General features: G+C 55.0%; 1 pseudogene; it reads right to left on the reverse strand.

The window, feature by feature from the left end:
- The window catches only part of LOC149993927 (ferritin light chain-like), a 48,093-nt pseudogene extending 28,569 nt beyond the window's left edge, over positions 1-19,524 (reverse strand).
- Positions 19,525-25,174: the final 5,650 nt, after the last annotated feature.

Below are 25,174 nucleotides of genomic sequence, written 5' to 3' on the forward strand. Positions count from 1 at the left end.
CGCTCAGCTACAGTCTTCCGACGGGCTGGCTGTGTTCTCCCGAGGCCGTGTGCTCCCATTTATCGTCCCTTTTCTTACTCAGCTGGCTCCGTTGGGTCAGTCTGTGGCAAACTCTGTGCCAGGGTCCTGGATGCGCCCGCTGCCCACACTCCCAGTGCCTCCTGCAGAGAGGATGCACTGCTCTCCCCAGGGTCCTCCCTTGCAGGCCTTTCCACCTCCTCTCTGGCCGTGGCAAGAGCTGGCCTTCCTGTCACACAATCTGTGATGGCAGTAACGTGACCCACCGTGACAGGTAGCATCCCCAGTGGGGGAGAGGGGTGGAGGCAGATTTCACGGCGGGCGCACTGGGTGCGCGCCCTGGGCCCCGACTTCTAAAGGACCCCGCAAGACCCCAACTTTACACTTTTTCCTAATGACACCAAGTTTGGTTACATACATGCAATTTTAATTACATACAAGCTGTAAACTTGCGGGGCCCTTCAAAGTTGCCATCTATGTAAGGGAGCGAAATGAGCTCCTGGCTCCGTGAGCGGCATGTCCCGGTCTCTGAAGGGTCTGGCTTGGGGGGGGGGGTGTGTGTGTGGGGTGAGCTCAGTGCGCGGGGGGCGGTCTGTGTGTTTAGACAGGTTCAGTGTCTTCTCAGCTTCAGCGCGCCGTTTCTGGGGTGTCCGTGTGCCATTTCTGGGGTGTCCGTGTGCCATTTCTGGGGTGTCTGTATGCCATTTCTGGGGTGTCCGTGTGCCATTTCTGGGGTGTCTGTATGCCATTTCTGGGTTGTCCGTATGCCATTTCTGGGGAGTCCGTATGCCATTTCTGGGGTGTCCGTATGTCATTTCTGGGGAGTCCGTATGCCATTTCTGGGGCGTCCGCACCTTAGCCAATTTCCAATGCAAACAGATCGGATCTGTCACTGAAGTTGAAGGCGGCCTGCATCTGAGCTTTGCCAGGTCCTCAGACATGAGCCGAAGGAGCCCACACCTTCTCATGGTGTCTGTTTTAAGCCTTGTTACACTGGTCTTGGACACCGATATTGTCTCCACCTGGGGTCTTTTAACTGAGTCAGTGTCCCTTACCTAACCTCCCCGGAGAGAACGCTGTGGCCTTGAAAATGCAGGGAGTCACGGCGTCCAAAGTATAAGTGACAAGGTTAATTCCCACAGGTCTGGGCCTGGGATTTTAGAAGCAGACCCAGGGGCGGCTCAGCATTGGCAGCAGAGGCGTTGGGAGCTAGAGGTGGGTGTCCTCTCGGCAGTAGAGGGAGAGGATGGGTGCTTTGGTGACTGGGTCATTGGAAAATGCAGGCGTGGCACCCATCTTTCCACTGTGGGGATTCAGTTTGTGACTTAGTGACAAAGCCGTGGCACAGGGACAAATGGAGAAAAGCCATAGGGATTGGCTCTGTCCTCTCTGTCCCTACCTGTCTACAAATCGGGACACAGGGGAGCCCCCCACTGGTGTCCTGGCCTGCTCCCAGTGTGCTCACCAGGGCCCCCCCACCAGGGCAGCGCCCAGACCCCAAAACTGCCCCTTTGTCCTCCTTTTGCCCAAAGTCTCATCACGGCTGCTGTAAAGGACCGAAGGGACCCCAGCCCAGCTCTGCCACGTATCCCTGTCACTCCAGTGGGTCATCTCTCCTTTCTGGACCTCACTGTTTCTGCAGGGATGGTGGGGAGACTGAGGCACTGAAGAGGAATCCGAGACGGTCTGAGGCTCCACAGTGGAGCTAGAAGGCAAACTTGGAGACCGAGGCCAGACCCCAGGGCCCGCCCCAAGGAGGAGAAGACCGGCAGCGCGAACCGCAGTCCCCAGGCTGTGTATGAGCCCAGTCTCGCCTGCCCCCGAAAGAGTGGTGGCGGCGGCCGTCTCTCCCCAGGATGAGTGGGTGCTCAGGGCCGAGTCTGTGTTTCGTCCATTTCTGGGCGTAGAACACAGGGGGCCCCGGGCAGGTGCTTGTTGAGGGCTGTTCGGGAGAGGGAGGGAGTGAATGAGGGAGTGAGGTTGTTCATTTTCTAAATGCCTATGGCCCTCACAGGACAGTCCGGGTCCCAGGAAGCTTAGAAACTCCTGAGACACAATGACCCAGCCTGGGGGCCTCCTGGTCTGGGCTCAGGTTTGTCCCTGCCACACTGAGGCCACATGACAGTTTTAACTGCGAGTCTGTGGGCGTCAGGGGCCTGGGCCCAGAGGGCAGCGCGTGAGCCGGGCAGAGTCACCCAGTCCTGCGCCCATAGGAGGAGGGAAGGGGGTCGTCTGGCTAATCAGAATGCCAAGGCCATCTTCAAACTGCCTGAAAGGGGGTTAACAGGCCGACGTTTGGATGGTGGCATCTGCTTCAGCTTGTCCCTCAGGAATCAGGGATTAGACATCTGAGGTTTCCGGGCGACAGTTCAAGGTCAGAAGGAAGGGTGCCCTGGTCTGACGCCTGATAGGGTGTCTCCTTGGTGACCGTGGGGTGCTAGGCAGATGGCCTGTGACCCTGCCATCTGAGCTCCTCAAGTCAAACTGAGGGACCTGGGAGGGCAGAGTCTTGGCCGGGTCATCTGTGTCCCTGGTGCCTGGGGCTGGACCGAGTCAGCGCTGAATGGGGAAATAAACCAGCAATGAATACACGCGGGGACGTGGGGGGTGAGGCACACGTGTCCTGAAAAGGGCTGCAAGCTGGAGGACCCCGAGCCGATCCCTCCCTCCCCTTCCTCTTACCCAGCCGCGGGGTCACAGACCAGAACTCACGGGCCCCAGGCCCCACATGGGCTTTGTTTGGCCAGTGTCAGCGGAGAGGAAGGAAAGTTCTGTCTGACTTTTACCCAACCGGCCCCTTGGCTCAAAGGAAAACTCATGGCTGCCTCTCAGGGAAATGTTACCAGAAGAAAGAAGCAAGCTGGGAGCTGGGAGCCCCCCATTGCCTTCACTCCCAGACATGCCCAGGAGGCCTGGCCGCGGGCTGGTCTGGGGGTGGACCGTCTCTGCTCAGCCAGGATTCCTCCGCCTTTGGGGACTGGATTTGACAGACCTTGGGGAATGGCACCGCACTTGCTTCTGGGGCTCCTCATGACCTCTGGGGTCCAGGCCGCTCTCAGAGTCAAACCCTGCGGAGCCTGAGGCTGGGCTGCGCTGGCCATGGTGCTGAATGATTCACACTCATTTGTTAGCCTTCGGTTCAGCAGAAATATGACAACGCTATCTCAGCTAATGAAATCACCCACGTTTTCTGCTGCTCACAGCAGGCTGTCGGGGCCGCCACCCTGCCCCCAGCTTCACAATGCTGACTGAGTTACACGTTTAGGGGAGGGGGCTCACTCCAGCGCTATCGATCGCTGTGTAGTACATAGATTCGGGTCACCCGAGGACCTTTTTATCAGCGGGTCAGCAACTGTTCCTGCTCGGCCAGTGGAAGAGCAAGCAGCCCTTGCAAAACAAGGAGCTGTCCTTTCAAAGGGGGGCTTTGGGGGGCCCTGGGAGGGCAGGCAGTCCTGTCCCAGTGTGGGAAACCCTCGCGGTGCTCCCTGCTCCTCTGCCTCCATCCGCCTGTCGCTGAATCTTCCCGCTGGGCGCTGTGCCCTTTAATAGCGCCCCAGACACCACGAGATGCGTCTGAGCGCTTTCAGAAGAGAAGGGACCCCACCTGGGGTGTTGCTGTGGTCCTTGTCGTTTTAGTCCTTCTCTTCTGTCCCTTTACTCTCTCTGGACGACCCTTTAATGTAAAAGCAAAAACAAAAACAAAAAAAAACGAAAAACACACCCAGAATCCAGACAACCAGAAACGAGAAGCACCACCAGTCACCCGGGAGCTCCAGGACCCTGGATCAAGCAGAGCAGATGTTTGCCACTGGGCAGCAACGGGCACTCAGCCACCTTGCATGGCATCAGTGGGACCCGGCCACCTCTTTCCTGATTGAGAGTATCAGGTTTGGTTGGCCATGTTTAAAAGTTAGGGATATCACTTAAAAAGTGTAGAGGTGTGGGTCCTCCTAAACCACCAGGAGGCCTGGCTGTGCAAACCCACAGAGGAACACTCGCCCGGTGGTGAAGCCTGAGGGTCTGTTTGTTTTATGTTTCCCCAGTTCTCTGAACATCGGTGTCGTATACAACCTTGTAAGACTGGTTAACCAGCACGCACCGGTCCCCCATGTCCACAGGGAGGCAGAAGAACGGGGCGGGTTTTGCCATAAATGGAAGTGGAATCCATGATACTTGTGGTTGTCTTCAAAGCGTTACTTCCTTTTGCAATGGTAAAAGCTTGTTAACCACTGTTCACAGATCTTTGATTACTCTGATGTTAAGCCCTTATAGGAGTTCCCTACCCAAAGAGTCAACGCATTTCTCAGACTGCAGTCGAGGGGCCTGGATCAGTGTTTTGGGTTGGGGAGTGTATTGGTATACACACACTACTATTTCTATATGATGTACACTGGTATACTCATATATACACGGCATACATTTATGTAACATATATGAGAGAGGGTAAGGAATTGGCTCACATGATTATGGAGGCTGAAGCTCCCAGGACCAGCTGGTCTGCTCCCTGAAAGCTTCAGGTTCGGGAAGCCGGTATCCAAGCCTGAAGGCCTGGGAACCAGGGGAGCTGACATGTCAGTCCCAGGCCAAGTGCAGGAGGCTGGGACCCCAGCAGGCAGGCAGAGGCTGAAGCCGCTCTTCCTGCCCCTCTTTGTCCTCTTCAGGCCCCAAACAGATTGGAGGAGGCCAGTCCACATGGAGGCGGGGAGGCTGCGTGCAATCTGCTTCCCTCAATCCACCAATTCAAATGCTAATCCCACCTGCAAACACTCCCACAGACACATCTAGAATGATGTTGAACCGACTGTCTGGGAGTCTCATATCCAGGTCAAGCTGACACATAAGATTCACCCTCGGAGGGGCTAAGGTTAACCTGGGGGCAGATGTGGCTGGAACAGGCATGCACCTCTGAAAGGCTGCTGTGGGCCAGTGCTGGGGTCTTTGCCCCGTGTATTACTCAGTAATACTCAGTAATACTCGGTAATTGTCGGCTATTGGGTCCAGAGTTTGCGTTATGCTTGGTGTTCATTCACACTGAGTTCAAAGATGTCCTTAATTCTGCTTTGCATCCTCTAAACAAGTCCTTATTCCTTTGTCCCCAGACTCCCTGTCCCTCAGGCTCCCGTACGTGGGCCCCTTGCTGGGGATTCCTTTGAGGAGCTGGTTGGAGCTGCATCGGGTCCCTGGCTGCGGTCAGGCTGAGCAGTTGGTGTGACCTGAGACCAGGCTTGTGGGTTCCAGTCTCTGCTCCCACCTCCTGGAATATGGAGATAAAAATATATATGCAAAATACACGACCACAGATACACAGAACGTCACCACTAAAGACTCAGGACTGGATCTTTGGCTCCCAACACTCAGCGCCCGGGCCATGGCTCCAGCAAACAGCTGGGTGCGCAGAGACCAGGGGACGACGGCCGCCCCAAAAGCTGGGGAGAGAACCCACAGCTCCTGGAGGGATCTCCTCGGAGACCATCTGGGCCAGCCTCTGCCTCCAGAGAGACCAACCCTGACCCTGCATCAGGATGATGGAGACCTTGGACCCCTGCCTCCTTCCCGGGTGCCCCCCGCCAGCTCACGGGAGGGGATCACACAGTGTTCTGACAGCAAAGGACTGTGTTTGCCTCCGGCTGTCAGCCACGATGGCCTGTCCCCTCGGAAGCCCTTCTCCAGCCATCCCCCTCCCTGGCAAATGTCTACCAGTTGCCCGTGGTCAGCTCCTCAGGGCTCCTCTGGCTTTTATTTTCTCCCCACGAACATTATCTGCTTGTCCAATTCATCCCAAAATAGCCTGGCTCCGCTATCCCATAATACTCCTATCCTGTGTCACTCAAAACGGGGGACCCGGTAGGGGCTCTGAGCTCTTCATCCTGTCCTTTCTTTTCTTGAATAAGACACTCCGGGCTCCAGCCAATGCCGTTCCTCCCGATTCGTGAGCTGGCTGCTGCGGCAGCATCCCCAAATCTCCCCCGGAGCTGTCAGCACAGAGAGAGGAGGACAGCCCAGCTGGGTCCTCCGAGAGGGGACGGTGAGACCGCCCGCTTTATCCCCGACCCTGTCCCCTGGGGTGCCGGCCGCTTGACCTCCAGGACAAAGCAGGGGCCAGTATGCGGTTTTTGCTGCGAGGGACCTAGACGCCAGAGACAGTGTCTCCAAACATGCCTGTCCCACTGTCCTGGTGACAGGTGGAGACCCCAGCCATGGAAGATGGGGGGCGAGGGGCCTCATAGCTCCCCCAGGAAGCAGCGACTGTGCCGCCGGCCTTGCTGCGGACTCTCCGCTGCAGGAGGGAGGTGCCTCGTTTCCAGCCCTGCTCCCCAGGGTCGCGCCGGCTAATTTTAGCTGCCTCTGTGCCCCTGACGGGACCACACATTTTTCCTGCTTAGCCACGTCCAAGGCTCTCTTCTCTCACCGCCCAGCACCTGCCCATGCACAATTGAGACATGTGCTTATGACAGTGTGCTCCCATGAAGACAGATCACTCTGTCACCAAGGTCAAAGCTCCCGCTGGCCGGGCTCCTCGGCAAACGATTCATTAAACGGGGCAGCGGGCAGCGGGCAGTGAGCTCTCAGGGCCCCAGCCAGTAACAGGCCGGACCCTGTCGGGGGATTCTTGTGCCTCCTCCCTCTGTCTGTCCGGCCGCCCCTGCTGTGCCCCCAACGCAGAGGGATGACTGGGGACGATATTGGAAATTAGGACAGGGACCCAGAAGGCAAACCAAATCCTCCTGCAGACACTGGGGAATGTCCCGGTCACTTTTCAAGGCAAGTGCCACGGCCCCTTGTGAGGTTTAAAGATGCAGAGCGGCGGCGACGTGGCCCGTGGGACCTGTCCCCGCTCAGCTGCCAGGCCTGCCGCTGCGGGGACTGTCCGCGGCCCCGCCTCCGCCGCCCACAGCACCGCGAGGCGTTTGGTTCACTTGTCTGTTGGCTGTTGGTTCAGTTCCTACCGGCAGCCCCGCCCTGGGCACGTGTGCCTGTCCTCACGGAGCTGACCGTCTGGCAGAAAGTGTCCCTCTGTAGACGGGTGAATGAAGGGAATCCGTTGGGAAAGTGTCACGGAGGCGACCCTGACAGGCGGCCTCTAAATGGCCCCCGATGATCCTGCCACCAGGCAGTCAGGGGCTGCAACGCTCCCCCCGCCCGTGTGGCCTGGTCCTAGTGACTTCCCTCTAAAGAATGAAAAGTACTGGGGTGTCACCTCGAAGATTATAAAGGAACCGTGACCTCTGTTACGCTTGTCCCCGATCTCTGTCTCTCTCTGAGCCCTAACTCTGATGGAAGCCACCCGCCACGTCACAGAGCGCTGCGAGAGGTCACACGACAGGGGACCCACGAGGGCAGCCTGCAGCCAGCAAGGACCCGAGTCCTGCTGCAATCTTGTGGGTGAGCCTGGAGGTGGCCCCTCCTGCAGCTGAGCCTCCAGGGGAGAGCGGCCTCAGTCCTCACCCTGATTTCAGCTGTGAGACGCTCTGAACGAGGGGACCCCGCGAAGCACGGCCGTCTGTGACCCACAGAAGCTGTATCATCGCTAGCGTTGTTTTAGCCACTAAGCTTTGGGGTGATGTTTTACCCAGGATCCTATCAACTGGAGCGTTCCAGCAGAGACACAGAGGGAGTCCCTCTACAGCAGGGGGGCCAGGAAAGGCCTCTCTGAGGACCTCCCCTTGAGGGCGGGGACCTCCCATTGAGGGCGGGGACCTGCCCTTGAAGTTAAGGACCAGCCAGACGAAAATCTGGGAGAAGCACATTCAAGGCAAAGGGAAAAGCATGCTCAGAGGCTCTCAGAACAGGGTTTGGAATTTGTTCAGAGTTGTGCCGGGCATGGGGAGCCCACGAGGGACGCAACAACCCCGTCTCTACTTTTGAAAAATGTGAGAAAATAACCCACACTTCTAGGCCCATCACCCCGAGTTTTTATACTGCTCCTCTCCTTTGTGCCTCACCGGGGCTGTGTGAGGAGGTGGGATGGTATTACCACCATTTTTCATGCGAGGAGAGTCCTTGACTTGTCCGAAGCCAACACAGTCAGTATTTGGACCCATCTGTTTGGTTCCATGAGCCCACACCGTAGTGTGTCACTGGTGAGAGCTAGGGTGTGGCCACGGGGGGGGGGGAGTGGAGAAAGGATAGGTCACTGCAGCTGCGTGCAGTCAGAGGAGGCTTCCTGGAGGAGTCGGAATTTTCCTTGGGTTGAGGAGTCAGAACTGGTCACGTACTTGCCCTTTGTTTGACCTCCCATCCCTCTTAATGAAACAGGGAATGGGTTTCCCCTGCCAGCCCTCACCTCTGCCTGGGGACGGGGAGACACATCTTTTATTCCTCAGGAGTATCTAGACCATGGCAGGAGACCCACATGGCTCAGAGAATTTAATCATCAACAGGCAGCTTTGACTAAGAGCAGAGATAAACTTGACGCGGAGTCCTCTCTGTGGGTAAATAGAATTAGCCTGGCTAGGACACCTCCAGCCCTCCCCAAGCTCCCTTGCGCGGGTGCCCGAAGGAACCTGCTGGCTTTCGGTGGCTCTCAAAACCAAGGACCTTTGCTGGGCTCCAGTAATTTGATTTATCTCAGAAACAAGGCTGGGTTTGCAATTTCAATATGCAGAGATTAATTGACATGCAGGGCTAATGAAGCCACTGAAACACCCCGAATGGATGATTACATGAAAAAGAACAGACCCATTTGGAGAAATACGTGCTCTCAGGTTGGACAATATTTGCAAACTTAACTGCCACATGGAAATACCTCTTCGAGTGGCTAATAAATTTAACCAATTGACCTTTGCCGGGATGGTCTTTAGTTCCTGGAGTCCCGCCGTGGGCACCAGGCACGCTCCGGTCTCGGCCATTTCAAACTCCAAGTCAGAAAAGGCTGTGTTCCGGGCTCGTTTCCGCACTTGGCACAAGCTGAGTCCATGGCAGGCATCACAATGCTTCTGGGGAAGTGGCCAGAGTGTCTACAGCTTTTTCTCATTTATTTTTATTGTAAGAATTTTGCCAGATGACACTTCTGAAGGGCATTATTATTATTTACCCCCCTTCCTTTTAAAGCTACGTAACAGCCATAGAAGTAGAGTATCTAGCCCAGTCACACAGTTGGCAAGGGGGAGAGTTGGCCTTGAATTCAAGGTCACTGCTCTCAATTCTGTAAACTCTGCAGAAGGTACAGTATTTACGCAGCACAGGGAAGGGTGGGTGCTACCGAGATGCGAGGAAGGGAACTTACTGCAGAATTCCACGGGAACCCCTTCCCCATGGTGGGGGCCTGTTCTGCACGGAACTGAGGACCTGGGCGTGGGCTGGCTGGGATACACTGGGGTCCCTTTTTTCCGGGGCCTGCCGGAGCCCTGGCACCCAGCCCAGCCAAGCCCACTTTCAACACAAGCCTGGAATAGCCTGTCAAAGTGGCAGCTTCTAATTAGCATCCCTGTTCCCTGGAATTCACATATTTTATCTGAGGCTTCCAGGCTGGTTACCTTTCCCAGTGTTCTAAGAACAACGACTCAGCAGAAAACGCCCTGCACTGAATCATCCAGACCACAGTTCCTTCGCACCCAGGGAGGAGGCAGCATTCCCATGTCTGGCAAGGGTTCCTGTTCCCTTCCCCCACGGCCCCGCTCCTGGGCCCTTCGTCTGCGTCACGAGCCCGCCGTGTGCATCCGTGTTCACAGCCTGCGCAGGTCACTCCCGGAATGTGGGCTGTTGGCGTGTAGGTAGGTCCCCAGCCCAGAGCAAGACGTAAATTTTCCGGAGTCAGGGCGGCCGTTACCTGCACAGAGCTTCACGGCAAAGGCAGGCTGCCCACTCCTCACTCGCCCACCCGGCTCTTCCCAGTGGATTCCAGCTTCCTCTCTCCGTGGGACTCTGGGGTCTTGATGAGTCCCCCTAGACTCCTTTCCTAAACCCCAAGTCCTACTGATTCTTCCTCCGCTTTACACTCGGGCCTTATTGCCGTTGCCCGGTCTATGCTGCTGTGTCTCTTACCTACATCACGACATCGCCCTCCTCAGCGGTGTCCTTGCCTTGGAGTTTCCTCCCCTTTGGGCCACCCGCTCCACACCTGTTTGGATGGCCGACCGGAAAAGCCCAGCCTGGGGCTGCCGATGATGTGGGCATGGGAGCTCTCCTACGGTGCTGGGGAGGAAGCAAGTGGCACTGCCCTTCCGGAAGACAGTTGTGGGGGGTCAACATACAAAGAGATGCCCTTAAGGGCACCTATTCTAGGTGGGGAAGGCATGATAGGACTTTAAGCAGAATGAGTAAGTGCTTGAAAATGTTAGAAGGTGACAAGAGCTATGGAGAAAGAGAAAACAAGGGAGGAGGCAAAGAGAACGCCATGGGAGGGGTTTCGCAGTCCTGCGTAGTGTGGTCGGGGGACCTCAGAGAGACCTGAAGGGAGGTAATGCACACAAAGACACACTCCGTTCAGCACCGTGCCGACACAGCGTAGGGCCCCAGTGAGGCAATAAACCAGTTAACCATATGGTGACGATGATGACGATGATGATGGTGGTGGTGGTGGTGGTGGTGGTGGTGGTGGTGGTGATGGTGATGGTGGTGATGGTGATGGTGGTGATGGTGGTGGTGATGGTGGTGATGGTGGTGGTGATGGTGGTGATGGTGATGGTGGTGATGGTGGTGATGGTGATGGTGATGATGGTGATGGTGGTGATGGTGATGGTGATGATGGTGATGGTGTTGATGGTGGTGATGGTGATGGTGGTGATGGTGGTGATGGTGGTGATGATGGTGGTGATGGTGATGGTGGTGATGGTGATGATGGTGATGGTGGTGATGGTGTTGATGATGGTGATGATGGTGGTGGTGATGGTGATGGTGATGATGGTGATGGTGGTGATGGTGATGGTGATGGTGGTGATGGTGGTGGTGGTGATGGTGGTGATGGTAATGGTGATGATGGTGATGGTGGTGATGGTGGTGGTGGTGGTGGTGATGGTGGTGATGATGGTGATGGTGGTGATGGTGGTGATGATGGTGGTGATGGTGATGGTGGTGATGGTGATGATGGTGATGGTGGTGATGGTGTTGATGATGGTGATGGTGGTGGTGGTGGTATGATGGTGGTGATGGTGGTGGTGATGGTGGTGATGGTGATGGTGGTGAGGGTGGTGATGGTGTTGATGGTGGTGTTGATGGTGGTGATGATGGTGGTGATGGTGTTGATGATGGTGATGGTGGTGATGGTGGTGATGATGGTGGTGATGGTGGTGGTGGTGGTGTGATGGTGGTAGTGGTGCTGATGGTGGTGATGGAGGTGATGATGATGAACATGGCAGTGGAGAAGATAAGGAAAAGGTCAAAAAGAAGAAGGGGGAGGAGTCAGTAATGGGAAGCCCTTTGCAGGAACCCTTTTCTGACCTGCCCCTCTCTGGAAAGTCCTCTCTCTCTCTCTCTCTCTCTCTCTCTCTCTCCTCCCCTATTAGCACCTCTTCCGGTCATCAAGCCGGCAGAGTCTCAGGCAGCCATTTCCTGCGCCAGGAGAGGCGCACAAATGGTGGCCAATTGTTCCAGAAATTCATCTTCCAAAAATTGCTTTCCATCTATTTTGCTCCAATTCTGTTTTATTTATTACCTAGCGGTGAGCAGATGGAGCCATTTTTCCTCAGGCTGCTCAGAAGAGATGCATTGTTGTTGGGGAGCAGGTTGGAGGGCTGATTTATGGCTGGGCGGCCCCGTAGTCCACCCACCGCTGCAGCTGGAAGGACGGGCTGCCGTCTGGGGGCGGCTGTGACGGGGGCAGACACGAGACCTTGTCACAGACTCCTCACCCTCTCCCGTCTCAAGCCCACCGGGGAGTCTCTCCCACCAGGCCTGTAACCCAGGTCTCACTCCGGTGATCAGGAGGGAGAGAAAACATTTCTGGAGACAAAGGCAATTTCCTGCTGCCCGAGGAGACCCTGGACCACGTCCTTAATCACGGGAGTCTTCGGAGAGCGGCTCGGCCGAGACATTTAGAAGTTATTATCGAAGCTAATTTCTTCTTTGACATTTTCTATCGAGTTTGCAATCCCCTCATTCAAACTTGAAAAGATTAGGACCCCGTAATGTGGCGAATAAACCCACATTATAAGCACAAATTGGACCAAATCTTTATCTTCTCTGCTTCCTTGCTGGGGGTCTACGGGCAAATGGCCAAACTTCTCAGTTTCCACATCTGTAAAGTGGGGTGGCCCCCTGTGTCCGCTGCAGGATCGCAGGGACGAATAAATGGCATGAGGTGTGTGGCCCGCTCAGCTGTGCACTGGGCGTGTCATGAATCTGCAAGGAACGCTGCTGCCTCGCAGTGTTGTTTAGAAGCACTGTTTCCTTTCAGGGGGTAACCCCCTCTGTTAATTTGGAATCCACAGGCCCGCCGCGTGTGTACCCACGTGACTTCAGACAGGTACTGTTCTCAAACTGGTCCTCGTATTTCAGAACTACGGCATGGCACGTGGGCAGTAGCCACGACCCAGGGCTTGTGAGAGAAATGAAGCTGTCCGTGGAGGAGTTTCTTGGGAAAGCTGATCTCTGCATGAAGGCGGGGTGCTGCCGTGGCTTTACGAGTGAGGTCTGTACTTGCTTTCGAGGTGGATCTGTTGCAGAATAGAGACACGTGTGGGCCTCCTGCAGCCCTCTGCCCGACTTCACACAGGCCCCGTTGTCCCCCCCTCCAGGGGCCTGGTGACTTAGGTGACAGGTGAGTCTCCTGCCCTGCCTGGGGAGTCTCTGGCTCTCCTTGGCCAGATGACTGTAGTATATTTTGGAGGCAGAGAGCTAGCAGGTTCTGTATCTTCAGTGTTTGCACTGTGCCTTGAGCTCCCAGGACAGGAGGCAAAGGTCATGGTGGGGGTGGAGCTACAGTGGGAAGCTCACTCCTATTGGCCCCTCAAAGGTGTCCCTTTCTCCTGCCATCTTCCCATGATAATGCGTCACACCAGCAGGGAGCTAGGTCATGAAGTTTGGCTCATAATCTCCCTGTGGAAGCCCCTCTCCCTGAATTAGTCTTTTCCGGTGACGTTAGGTAACTCCAAGACACAGAGGACACTGTGGACCGATCCAATCTCCTTAGATTCTTCCGGGAGGAGAGGCAGAAGTGGGCCCACTGCAGGCTGAAGAAGGCCTGGGTGTGGGGTCTGTGGCCCCGTGCGTGTGAGTCCTGTGTGCCCAGCAGAGGAAGGGCCTGAAGGGCAGAGGGCAGCTCAGCCCCCGCTGGATGCGAAGTGCCAGCTTTGTAAGGACCGATGTGCTACAGGGACGAGTCTTGAGTCAGGCATCCAATCAGCACTGTCCGGGCAGCTGGGCTGGCCAGGGCGGGGGTGGGGGGTTGTGGAAGGAAGGCGCTGGGTGGCCCCAGGGACCCAGCTCCAGCCCTGCCCCAGGAGCAGAGCCGGAGCCCTGCAGAGAGACTGCAGGTCCTCAGAAAACCCCGGGCTCCCCTCTTTACTGCCCAACCCCCCAGCAGAACCAGGTCCAGTTGTCACCAGGAATGGCCAGTGACTTCTACGCTTTGTCCTCTTCTGTGGCATTTTCTGGAAGTGGGGATCTGGCCCAAATCTCTGGCAGCGACCAGGGCACACCTGAGCCTCCCGTCATGACAGCTGGCTGACCAACCTGTGCCAGGCGGGTGGGTTCTATCACCTGTCCCCAAGGAGTGGCTTTGCTGAGTCACATATGCCCCAACTGTCCCCGGGAGCCATGCCTCTCTCCGCTTCACCCCAGACCAGCGCAAAGATTTTCTCCTCTCAGACAACCCCTCTTGCTCCCACGGACGTCGGGGATTATTTTTGTAGGTAAGTATTTTGCGAAATGTCCCCGACGTGAGCAGGAAGTGGACGGCCGCTGGCGCCCTCCTTGTGCGTTTGATGCGCTAGGGCTGTGCTAAGCACTTCACGGGTGTGAGCGCACTCCCCACTTCTGACCGCTCAGGGGCAGCTCTGTTCACCATCCCATTTTAAAGATGGAGGAAACCAAGGCACAGTTGGCACAAGTCACTCGCCCGAGGTGACATAGCTGGAAAGCAGCAAGCTGGCAGCCTGGCCAGCCATCCCGCGGTGCCTGGACCGAGGGGCTGTCTGGCCCAGGGGACCTGTGGTGCTCAAACCCTGAGAGCCGCAGGTGAACTGGGACCAGCTTGTCGTCGGGTGCCCCGGAGAAGTCTGGCTCCTGAGTTCCTGCTCTTAACCCCTGTGCCCCACTCAGCTGTGGGCATCGCAGGGACCGGGGACAGGAGGGGAGTGAGTCAGAGTTGGCTTCATCTCAGCCTTGCACTTGGTATGTGCGGAAGCCGAGGCCCGGCTAGTCCTCACCCGGACCCCAGGGGAGTCAGACGCAGAGCTGGGGCCCCATCTGGGCCTGCCACATGCCAGCCCTGGGCTCCGTGCATGCGTTCCTGGGTAGATACGTATTCGTTGAAACCCTAGCCCCATGAAAAAGGGATGTAAAGTGACCTATAGGCAAGGACATGTGAGATGCCATCATATAAGCAGGAGAAAGACATCAAGACCAAAGTTCAATGCAAATATGCCAGCTTTAGGATGTAATTTGAGTCTGAGCTTCCTGGAGCCCCCAGGAAAAAGGGAAAGTCCTCAGGGTTTTCTCAGGGGAGGCAGAGGGTTTTCTCTTTTTTGTTTTTTGAATTATTGTCTATTCGAGATCCTCTTCACCAGGACAGGGTGCTTCCGAAGGCAGAAGCCTGTCCCACAGCTGCTCCTTGCACCAACCCTGCACCAAAGCCAGGGCATCTTCAGAGCACAGTCAGGGCAGTGATCCAGGAGGGGCTGAACTACCGCGGTCCAGGATGTGGACACAGTCTCCATAATCTCTGGAGCAGAGGTGCATCTGTACAGGCTCAGGGGCCGGAGCTCTGCCTGGTCCCCTCCCCCTGCACCCCGAGGCCTTTCCAGGAGGGGCAAGGACTGCAGTGAATTCCCCACCCTGGGTCCTGCCCGAAGCCAGGCCCAGACCTTCTGAAGCCTGGCAGGTGCTTCCTAGGCCTTGACGGCACCCTGAGCTTTACGGGGGGGGGGGGTTTGCCTGCCAGCATGGCCTCACCCTGACCCTGTGCTCTAGAGGCCAGGTCCCACCTGGGCAAAAGCGGGCGCATCCTCCCCCCACCCATCCCTGCTGCAGGCAGGTGCCTGCTGGAGACCTCCTGATTCTTCCTGGTTTCTCATCAGGATGTTTGTTGGCTTTTCTTTTACATAATTCCTTGGGTTTCTTTCAAGGTCGAGGAGGAGGATGCACTGAGGGAGGGGGGAGAGCACCGCCCCATCAACCTTGTGCAGAGCCGGGCTAGACCTTAACCTTTATTTGAATATGTAAACAAACACTGCTCAGTACCGTCCAGCTTGTCCTTGGGCAGGTCGCCCCAGCAACCTCCAGTGATTCATCTGCCAGGGCTCCTCTGGGCTGGAAAGACTTTATTCTTAAAGGCTTTTTACACTTGAATAAGTGCTAAATAATCCTAATGAGCTGGGACTGAGAGACACTGCGGGTATGGGAAGGGTGTCGACACAGGTGCGATGAAGACCTGGGAGTTCTTCCAGGGAGTGAGGGGCGACAGGCGCGGCTGATGAATGCTGGCGCGCCGCATACAACCACTCCGTGCCTTCACCTAGGTCAGGAAACGACATTGTTTTCCTGAGCCGTGGTGACAGCGAGGTGACAGAGATTAATAGCTTGGTATTGACGGAGCAACTTCCAGTTCCTTATCTCTGTCAAGTCAAGGCAAGACTGTGTCCAAGGGCTGAAAGTGTTATTAGACTTATAATTGCAAAGACATTTAAGGGTTTCCCCTTAAGGGGCTATGAAATCCAATAAAACTTTCACGGAACCTCAAGCTCCCAGTGCACAGCCCTCCTCCCCACCCCCCACCCCCCGCGCCGTGGAGAGCCGCGCGCTCCCAGCCCCGCCGCGCCAGGGAACCTTGAAGCCGCCAACATTGAATAATGTTTGATTTATGAAGTTGGTTTTGAATTTGTATCGGTTGTTTTATTAAAAATATATGAAAGGAAGTTTTAAATATGAGCTTGCCCTGGAGGTGCTTGTCTGCACCCAGCCGCCTGTCTGATCAGGGAGGACAGAGGAGGGCGGACCGGTGACTAATCTGTGGGGTTCATTTGGTCTGCCCGGGATGAAGGCTCAAGGGGGCCCCGGGGTTCACAGAGGCAGGCAGAGGGGCTGGAGGGTGCTGGAGTGGGTATCCATGGACTCAGTGGGTTTGATCTACGGTCGGTGGGGTGGCGCGGGGACATCGCTCAGCGGGCCGGGCTTCATTTGCTTGACAAATGGCAACACCGAGGGGCAGCGCAGCTTCTGGAAAATTCCTGCTTCCTTCGGGAAGGTTCCAGTGCCAGAGGCGGTAGGCAGGGCTCAAGCGGGCTTCTAGGAGACGGACCGGTGTAGGGGGACTGGGCGTGGGATGGGGGATTGCAGAGTGGGTCTCGGTTTCCCCAAAGAAAATGACAGAAACGCAAGCCAAGCTGATCTGAGCCAAAAGACAATGGATTGGCCTCTGCAACTGAGAAGCAACTGTGGGTTCAGACAGCAGAACTTGGGGTTCCAACACTAGCCTCAGTGCTTGGTCTCTCTGCTCCTCTCAGATCTCTCTTCTGGGTTTGCGCTTCTCAAGAATCTGGTCCCAAGGAGGGCCGCCAGCAGCCTGATTTATACCCCTTTCTCGGTTGCTCCGGCAACCTGGGGTACACGCCCATCCCCGAGCCAATCACTGGGGCTCAGAGAAGGCGACAAGCTGATTGGCCAGAACCGGGTCATGTGTTCAACCCTGGCCTTGGGTCAGAGCCTTGGGGAACCAAGGATTCAGAGTGGGGTCCAGGAAGGGGAGTAAGGCTGATGCCCGCTAAAGGGACACTGCACACAGTTGAACTCGTCAGCTTTTGCTTCTGCCATTTCTTCTACCTGGAGCCATCTCCTTTCTTCCCTGCTTGGCTGCCCTGCCCTTCACTTCCCACTCCTCATGTCTAATTAGTTATAAACTTGATGTTAATATGTTACTTAGAGACATCTTCCCTTTTTCTGTGCCTCAGCTTATGCAAACAGAGGGTGTTAGAATAAGTCGCCTCCACAGGTTCTTTCAGCCCCTAAATACTAAGTTTAGTTTCCTCCTTCAGGGCTCAACTGAAGTGCCACCTCCTCCAAGCAGGCCTCCAGTATCTCTCCCCCCACCCTGCTGCACAGCACTGATTTTTTTCCTTGAGCCTTTGTTACTATGTACATTTTGTCTCCCTCTTAACCTCGTGAGCTCAAGGGTAGGATCATGTGCGATTCATCCCTGATTCCCTGACAGCACCTTACACTCAGTAAGCTCTTAGAAACCTGGGCAATTTCTATATATTGATTCTTCCTCTACCTTAAAAAAAATTAAGGAATGCCAAAATAGGGCAACGGAATTGTATATTTTAAATGTTTTCTTTGAACAAGTTAACCCTAAAGCCAATACAACACCATACTTTATTGTTCTGCTCCCGTAAAATACATGACTGAATAATTTTGGCTAATGCAAAATGTCAGAACATTTATGGTGAAATAAGACTTCAGAGCTTTTGCTACAACAGGAAACCTTATCCCAGTTACGATCTGGACGGGAGCTACACGTCCGTCACTCATAATCCCCGGACTTAGCTCGGTTGTCACTGCTCTACCACAGGTGACCCTGTCCTACAATGTCATTTGCTACTCACAGGGTAATTACAGGATTTCCTTTTAAGAACTTAATTCGCTGGGCACGCCAGGAGGTGGGATCTGGCAAAGGGACCCAGGTTCCAGTTGGAGGATGAGGGTCTTGTTGGAGTCATCTGTGCATCGATGAGACCTGATGTGGAACATCTTTTGGTGACAACGCGGGGCCTGAGCCGGAGGCCTCCCGTGAAGCTGCGGCCACGCCCTGCTCTCCCGGCCACGGCTCCATGGCCCGCGGTGGGCGCGCTGGGCTTGCGGAGTTGTCACGGGTGCCGCTCATTCTGAAGTCTGACAATGCAGTGGAGATTTGGGAGCTGGCGGGAAGGGAAGGTGGTGCCGAGGCCGGCTGGCACGGGCGCGTCCGGTGACAGGCTGTGATTGCACTGCGGGGGGCTGGACAGCCTCCTCGGCCGATGCATATGCATCGCGCCAGCCCTGGGGAGCTGGGGAGCTGGCCGGCCTCCAGGAAGGGCGCCATATGGAAAGTGCATGGGGTTTTATTTTATTTTTATGCACGACTTTACCAAAGCAAAAGAAGTAAAGAAAAAATAAAAAGGAGACAGGAAGAGAAAACTTAGAGATGGGATCATACAAGGTTAATGATTAAAATTCAATGAATTTTTCCACCCCGACAGGACCCATTTGGAGAAGCTGAGGCACAGAGTCCAGGGGGTGTGCCCAAGTTCAAAGATGAATGGCAAAGCCAAGGGCCTAGCTCAGCCTTCTGGAGACTCATGACCTTGTCCCCCTTGGGACTGCCTGACAGACAGGGTGGCAGTCTGTGTCTCTGCTTGTCTGTATTCTTCTAACAACCAAGTAATTTCCTAGCAGTTGGTGTTTTACACAAGCCGTTCCCTAATTCTCTCCCCTAAGATAATTCTTCTTCACTCCATGAGCCATTAAATCTCCCTTTTGGCTTAAACAAAACAAAACAAAAAAGCTTAATTGTGACAAAATAAGCATAACATATAATTTACCATCTTAACCCGTTTTAGGATGATTTAGTATTTATTGAGAAGAAAATATTTGCACAAGATACAAGGTCTGTCCAGAAAAATTCCAGCCATTGCTAATATAATGAGAATGGTTTGTGTGACATCGATGTAACCTGGCAGCCAGGGAGAGGGGACTGGAATGCGCGTGTGTGAACAATGGTGACCTCACTGTACTAGTCAGCGGGGATGGTAGATGCTGTTGCATGGGCATGCGCACTGTGTGGCTGTCGCATTCAAAATGACTGAGAGAGCGGAGCAAGGAATCTGCCTCAAATTTTGCATTAAGTTTGAACATTCCTCCACGGAAACTATTCGAATGATCTGGAAGGGCCCGCCCACGGAGGTGAGCCAGGTGGTCACCCATCTTCTTGGTGAGCTTCACCTGCTCATTCGGGAAGTAGCTCTCCAGGAAATCACAGTGATGAGAGTGTGTGTAGGGGCAGAACCGGGGCCTGCAGGTCTAAAAGGGCCTGGGTCAGGTTTTCTCCAGGACCACATCGGCTTCCATGTGTCCTGAGTGTCACCCCACTCGTCTTGGGGAGACTTCTCCCTGTCCTGGAAGAGGGCACGGCTGCCATGCTCGTTTTGCATCTTTAAGAGCCGCCGGGCCCTCTCGCACTTCTCCTTGGCCAAGTCACGGAAGAAGTAGCCCAACTCATGAACAAAGTGGCCCGTGCCCTTCAGAGCCACATTGTCACTGTGGAGACAGAAGCCCAGAGAGAGGTAGGTGTGGGAGGCCCGCAGGTGCAGGGTGACCAGGCTGTTGACGGGGCTCCACTTTGGCGGGATAATTCTGACGAATCTGGGAGCTCATGGCTGCTTGGCAATAAGAAGTTAAGGTCAAGGTGTGGGGTTGGCTGGTCTCGGAGGCTGAGGATGACCGCGGTGGTTCCGACTGGAAGAGAGGCCGGAAGGTGGTCCGAGGCTGGAATGAGGGGGGGTCCTTGGGTCTGTCCCACGTGGACGCTGTTTAAAGCAAGAGACAGATCTGGGGGACCAACAAGGACGCTGTCCATTGGGGGTCTTTTAGGAGGACATGCCTCAGGTCTCAGTGAGACACTCCCGGACTCTGAGGCTGAAGGACAGTGTATCTTTGGGACAGGAACTGCCGGCACCCCTGTGGCGGGGCTGCTTCTGGGAGCACCTGACATTTTCTTGTCTTTTTCCTACGGACGGGCTGTTGAAGGTCGCGTCGCACACCCGATATGCGTCGTAACAGATAGAGCTCTTCCCCGATACAGAGGCATTTGGGGCGATTTCAGAAGTCTTGATTTGTCAAAGCCAAGGAGAGCCTCGTAATGATAAAGGGAAAAAATTGCTCGCGGTTTCAAAGGGAGTCATAATTTAGCGATCGTCCCGGAGGAAAATTAGGGTGTGTGCGCGGACGGCGCCTCTCCTTCCCGCTGCCTCCTGAGACATGATCACTCATGGGTAATTTATTAGCTCATTACGCAGGGCAAAGGGGTATGAATCACGTCACTCAGATGATAGCAATTAGTGAGGGCTTGTCGAAGCCCCTGCTGGCAGGGTGTCGGTGTGTCTAGACAACACAGAGGCTGCTGAGGCCAGGAGCCCTCGGGAGAAGAGAGACCCGTGCCCGTGGCCCTGCCCAGCTAGCAGGTCGGATCCTTCCTAATTCTTCCACTGACCCTCTCTGGCTGCGCCATATTCTGATTTGTCTGCCCTTCACCTCTCCCGGACCCTACAAATTCAGGCCAATCACCTTATGGCTCCGGACTCCATCTGCAGAATGGAGTCCCCTCCTCTCCCTGAGCACAGGCAGGAGGCTGGCTGTTTGATTTGCTCCTGTGCACCCCGCCCCCAGAGTTGGGGTCCCCAGGACTTCACTGCTCCACACACACTGCAGAGAGGCACCACTGTGTGCACATGGGCACAGGCTCCAGGATGCTTTTGCACACTCACTGCAGAGAGGCACTGCACGTGTGCACAGACTCCAGAGTGCCATCGCACTGTGGCAGTTATTAGGAAGGGGCAGCAGACAACCTCCGTGTCCAAGAAGCAGCTAACAGCTAAATAAGATGTGGTGTATTCACATGATGGAATACCACCAAGCGGTTACAAGGACTGACCTGAGATCTTTGTATGTTAATAAGAACCATGACGAATGGCTACATAATGTGTAGAGTAGGATCGCATTTATGTCAAGAAATTGGTATAAAATAATGTTGCATATTTTCTGAGGGAAAGTATCTGCAGCAGTCTGTCCACCCACCACCCATCATCTCTCTATACTCGAATTCTGGTAAAGGGTAGAACATGCTGGGAACTACACATTCAATTAGTAGCTTCAAAGCCTCAGAATTCCAGGGATCAAGTCACTTGCTCTCCAGCCCAGGCCCGTGATGACTTCCACGAATAATGGGGTTTGGGTTAGGGAGCTCGACAAAGGAGTCTTTAATTTCATCTGAATGTTGTCATTTTAAAAAGTTGTTTACTAGGCAGGTGTAAACCCCCGCCGCCCCGGTTGCTTCCGGCGTTCTGCTCTGGACCCCAGAAGCTCCTGCCAGTGCACGGCCCCCCCCCCCCTGGCCTCAGCCCCCAGCCCCCTCAGCTCAGCTCTGCTCTTTATTCTAAGACAGATTTAATAAAGTTGCTGCAGGTGGAAGAGAATTACAGGTTCATCTGATTTCCGCTATTTGAAGTCCTGGGGGAAGGAAAGCCTTGTTTAACTCAATTCATAACAGTATTAATCCAACCATAAACCTTCCGGTGACTTCAGAGCAGAGAGGAAGATTCACTACAGCCCGTCTCTGAGCGGCAATCCCTTCCTCTCGCCTGCCGGCGGGCGGGACTCGGGGCCCAGCTCCTGTCTCTCCCCACGAAGGTCACGCTCAGAAGCAGGGTCCAGGCGCGGAACTGCCTCACAGAACTCTCGCTCCTTCTCGCTGCCTCCACACTTTCCACGTGGGGCTCCCGGGGCCCAGAGAGGCTGTGTGCATTGTCCAACGTCACACAGCCAAGAAGAAGGAAAGGACTAACTCAGCTCTCCTGATTTTACAGCCAGAGTCCAGCCGCTGTACAAACAGTTTTAAATGTGCTTTGATGGGCTTACAGACAACCGTTCTACTTCTGGACGTCTCGCCGAAGGAAGGGATTCTAAATATGGAAGGGGCTATATCCCTTTATAGCGTAATTCATAATTCAAAATCCCAAATCAGGCCAAATGGACGCCATTGGGGAAACAGTCTGCTAACAGTAGGTTATTATCCCACCATTAAAAATGTTTCCGAAGACTCAACATAGATAATATACTGAGCAAACATGGCAGGACAAGAATGGCGTATATGGAGTAGCCTGGTTATAATTGCATGAAAAACGCATGTGTCATAAGAGACTGGAAGAAAAGGAGCAAATTGCCACATAAAGGCTTGTCACCAATGTCCCCGCATTTAATAACACACGACTAAATGTGCTTTAAGTCATTGGAGTGTGATCAGGATATATGTTCCCATTTGTTTGATCGTTCCACCCAGATATTTTTTAATGCGCCAATATTGCTTTGACTCAAGGCATTTTAATTTGGAAGAAGTGGCTTCACCTCCCGCCTGAGGTCCGTGTCCTTGTGAAACAGACTCTGGGAGAGTCGTTTGCGTTTAGAGCTGTTGGCTCTATTTTAATAGATGAACAATTAATTCTAATGCTTTTAAAGGCCACCATACACCTCTAATTCTCTGTGCATTTTCCGTTTCTGATCCTCAGGCAGTCCTCAGCACATACCCTGTCACTTCCCTCTGCTTCCACAGGGGGCCTCCCCGTGAAAGGGAGCAAAGCTCCCACGCCCCGCCGACCACCACAGTGGGGAGGCGTTTCTGTCCTGCCCACGTCACGGGGGGGTACTGAGGGTGCAGTGATGTGTGTGCATGGGGTTGTGAAGGGACCCTTAACACATGTGATGGTCCAAGATGGGCACCTCCCTCCCTCCACTCCAACTGGGCAGAGAGCCCAGTGTCCCCCGCAGCCCACCAACAGGTGAGGCGGGGGTCCGCTGGCCTCTGCAGCCAGGGTCTGGAGCGCTTTGTCTATAACTGCCCGGGCCTGTGGCCCCGCCTCAGGCTTCCCGCCGAGGAAATGCACCAGGCCCTTTGTAGAGGGTGCCGTCGGTGCCCTGCCCAGTCCCCATCACCGAACCAGCTCTAAAACACCTGCTCTGCATGTTTGGGTTGCCGGGGGCTCACAGCTGCACCCTTTCTGGGGAACTGGCCAGGACTGGTGGGACCCACCTTACCCAGAGAACCCTGAGGGTCTGCAGGCAGTGACGGGCACATGACACAACAGCCTGGTCACCTTGCCTTGAGATGGTGCAACTCTGGGGCGTCAGTCACACTCCGGGACCTTCTGAGGGGTCAGGCTGAGGCTAGATGTCACCTGCAGCCACGTCTTTGATTCTGCCGCTGTCCTATCCATAAACAGAAAACAGCACTCACTCGCCGTAACTTCGTAACTTTAAAAATTATTAAAATACCTAACAATTAAAATCATTTTGTGGGTCAACTGTGGTCCGTGCTTGACACGGGTGTGGTTGGAAGGGTACAGATTGGATGTCAGGAAACTGTATCCTGGCTCAAGCTCTTCTACCAGCATTATAACAACGGTATGTGCCCTGATCGGGAATCAAACCGGCAACCTTGTGATGTGCAGTACGGCGCTCCAACCAACTGAGCCACTCCCGCCAGGACTAGTTGGCATCTTTTGATTTTGTCAGAGACCCAAGTCTATGTGGCTTATGCCAAAGAAGCTTATTGCCTCTGTTTAACTAAAAATTCCAAGAGTAGTTCAGGAAAGGCTGCATCCAGCTGTCAAATAGCACCTTCAGAGTTTTGTTTCCACCTCTGCCCTAAGCTGCTATGTAGATTCTTCTATGATGGAGGCTCCTTCCAACGCAGGGAGTCTCCAGGCTCCCCTCATGCCTGATGATAACCCCAGGGCAGGGAGGGAACCTCTTTCTCATAATTCCGTCAAAAGCCCCAGGGAAGGCTCTCATTGGCCCAGAGCGAGTCACATGACTGTCCCTGAAGCAATTGCTCAGGCCAGGTGCTGTGCTCTGATGGGTTAGACTTGGCCTCATGCCTGTGGCTGGTCTGAGAGCTGGCGGGGAGTTAGGCTTGTCTGAGCTCTGCATACGGAGACGGGGGGATGGAGACATCCCTGAAAGGGAGGCTGGCCAGGGGGGAGCAAACGTCCGGCTCCGCCCGCCTCCACGCCAAGCGTGCTCTGCAGGTCAGGGCAGAAGTGCGGAGGACAGCAGCGGGCTGAACACTTTCAAATGTGCTGACAACGTCGGGGTGGGGCGGGAGGGGGAGTGGGCTCCCACTGGCAGCCCGGAATGCAATCACCTTACTGCTTTTGCCAACCCAAGCACCTGTCATATCTCATCTTCTTTTAAATAACTTCAAGGATATGAAAGTCATAAAAGCAAGCCCAGGTAGGGTCAGAAGTCACCGGCTCCTCCGCGAGGAGGGCTGTCGCGTTGTGGCTCCTTCTGCAGTCACGCGTTGGCGCGGCCCTGCCGGAGCTGAGCACCACCCCCGTCAGTATTCTAATGAGGCTCGTGGGTCTGCGCAGATAAATCACCGCTGCTCGCGCGCCCCAGGACGCACGGCCGGCAGGAAGGGACGGCGGAGATCACCTTCTTCATAATTGTTACATATTTCTTTGACCTCGCAGGGCGCGAGCTGGCTTTCAAAGGAAACAAATGGCGTTGCTGAGCAGCACAGAAACATTTTAATGAACACCACAGGGTTTACTGATCACTGTTAATGAGAGAAGAAGCGCATCCTGCAGGAGCCTCCGTCTGTCTTTCGACAGAGGCGCCCTGAGACGGAGGGGGGGCGGGGGTGCAGGCGGCCGGGCTGTGCACGGGGCGGCGAGCGCGAGGGCGACCACACCGCGTCTCCAACGCCGCCCATCACGGACACTCGGGGAGCCGGCCGAACCCCGTGTGGACAGCCCTGCCCAATCCATAGCAGCAGTTAAACCGCGATGTACTGGCTTCCATAAAGAGCTGCAGAAGCAATGTTCCGAAACACTGAAAGGCGCCAGAAACCGCGCGGTCTCTCCGGGGCTCTCCGCCTGCCACTGTGGCGTGGAGGCCGCTCGATGGGAAAGGCCCGGCCTCGCCAGCACCCGCCCTGCGTGCGGGTGTGCACATGCGTGGGCGTGGCCCCGTGCCCTCTGTGCCCCCACGTGAGCTGCCCCCCATCTGCATGAGGCCTGGCGAAGGTCCACTGCCCCACATCCCTGACGCCCATCCAAGCTCCTTTTGAAACAAATTTATTTAAATGCAAGACAACTTAAAAGAAAAACATTAAGTAAATCATCATACAGGCGGTACAAGGACATGCAAAAACATGAATTTGGTCAGCGGGGAGCTGAAGGTTGGGGAACAGTGCCTTCGGATGTAGAGTTTAGAGCCAAGTTCAAACGGCACCTTGTTTATGACGCTT

Source organism: Furipterus horrens, unplaced genomic scaffold (assembly GCF_987537825.1).
Source record: "Furipterus horrens unplaced genomic scaffold, mFurHor1.1.pri manual_scaffold_13, whole genome shotgun sequence".
Classification (NCBI taxonomy): Eukaryota; Metazoa; Chordata; class Mammalia; order Chiroptera; family Furipteridae; genus Furipterus; species Furipterus horrens.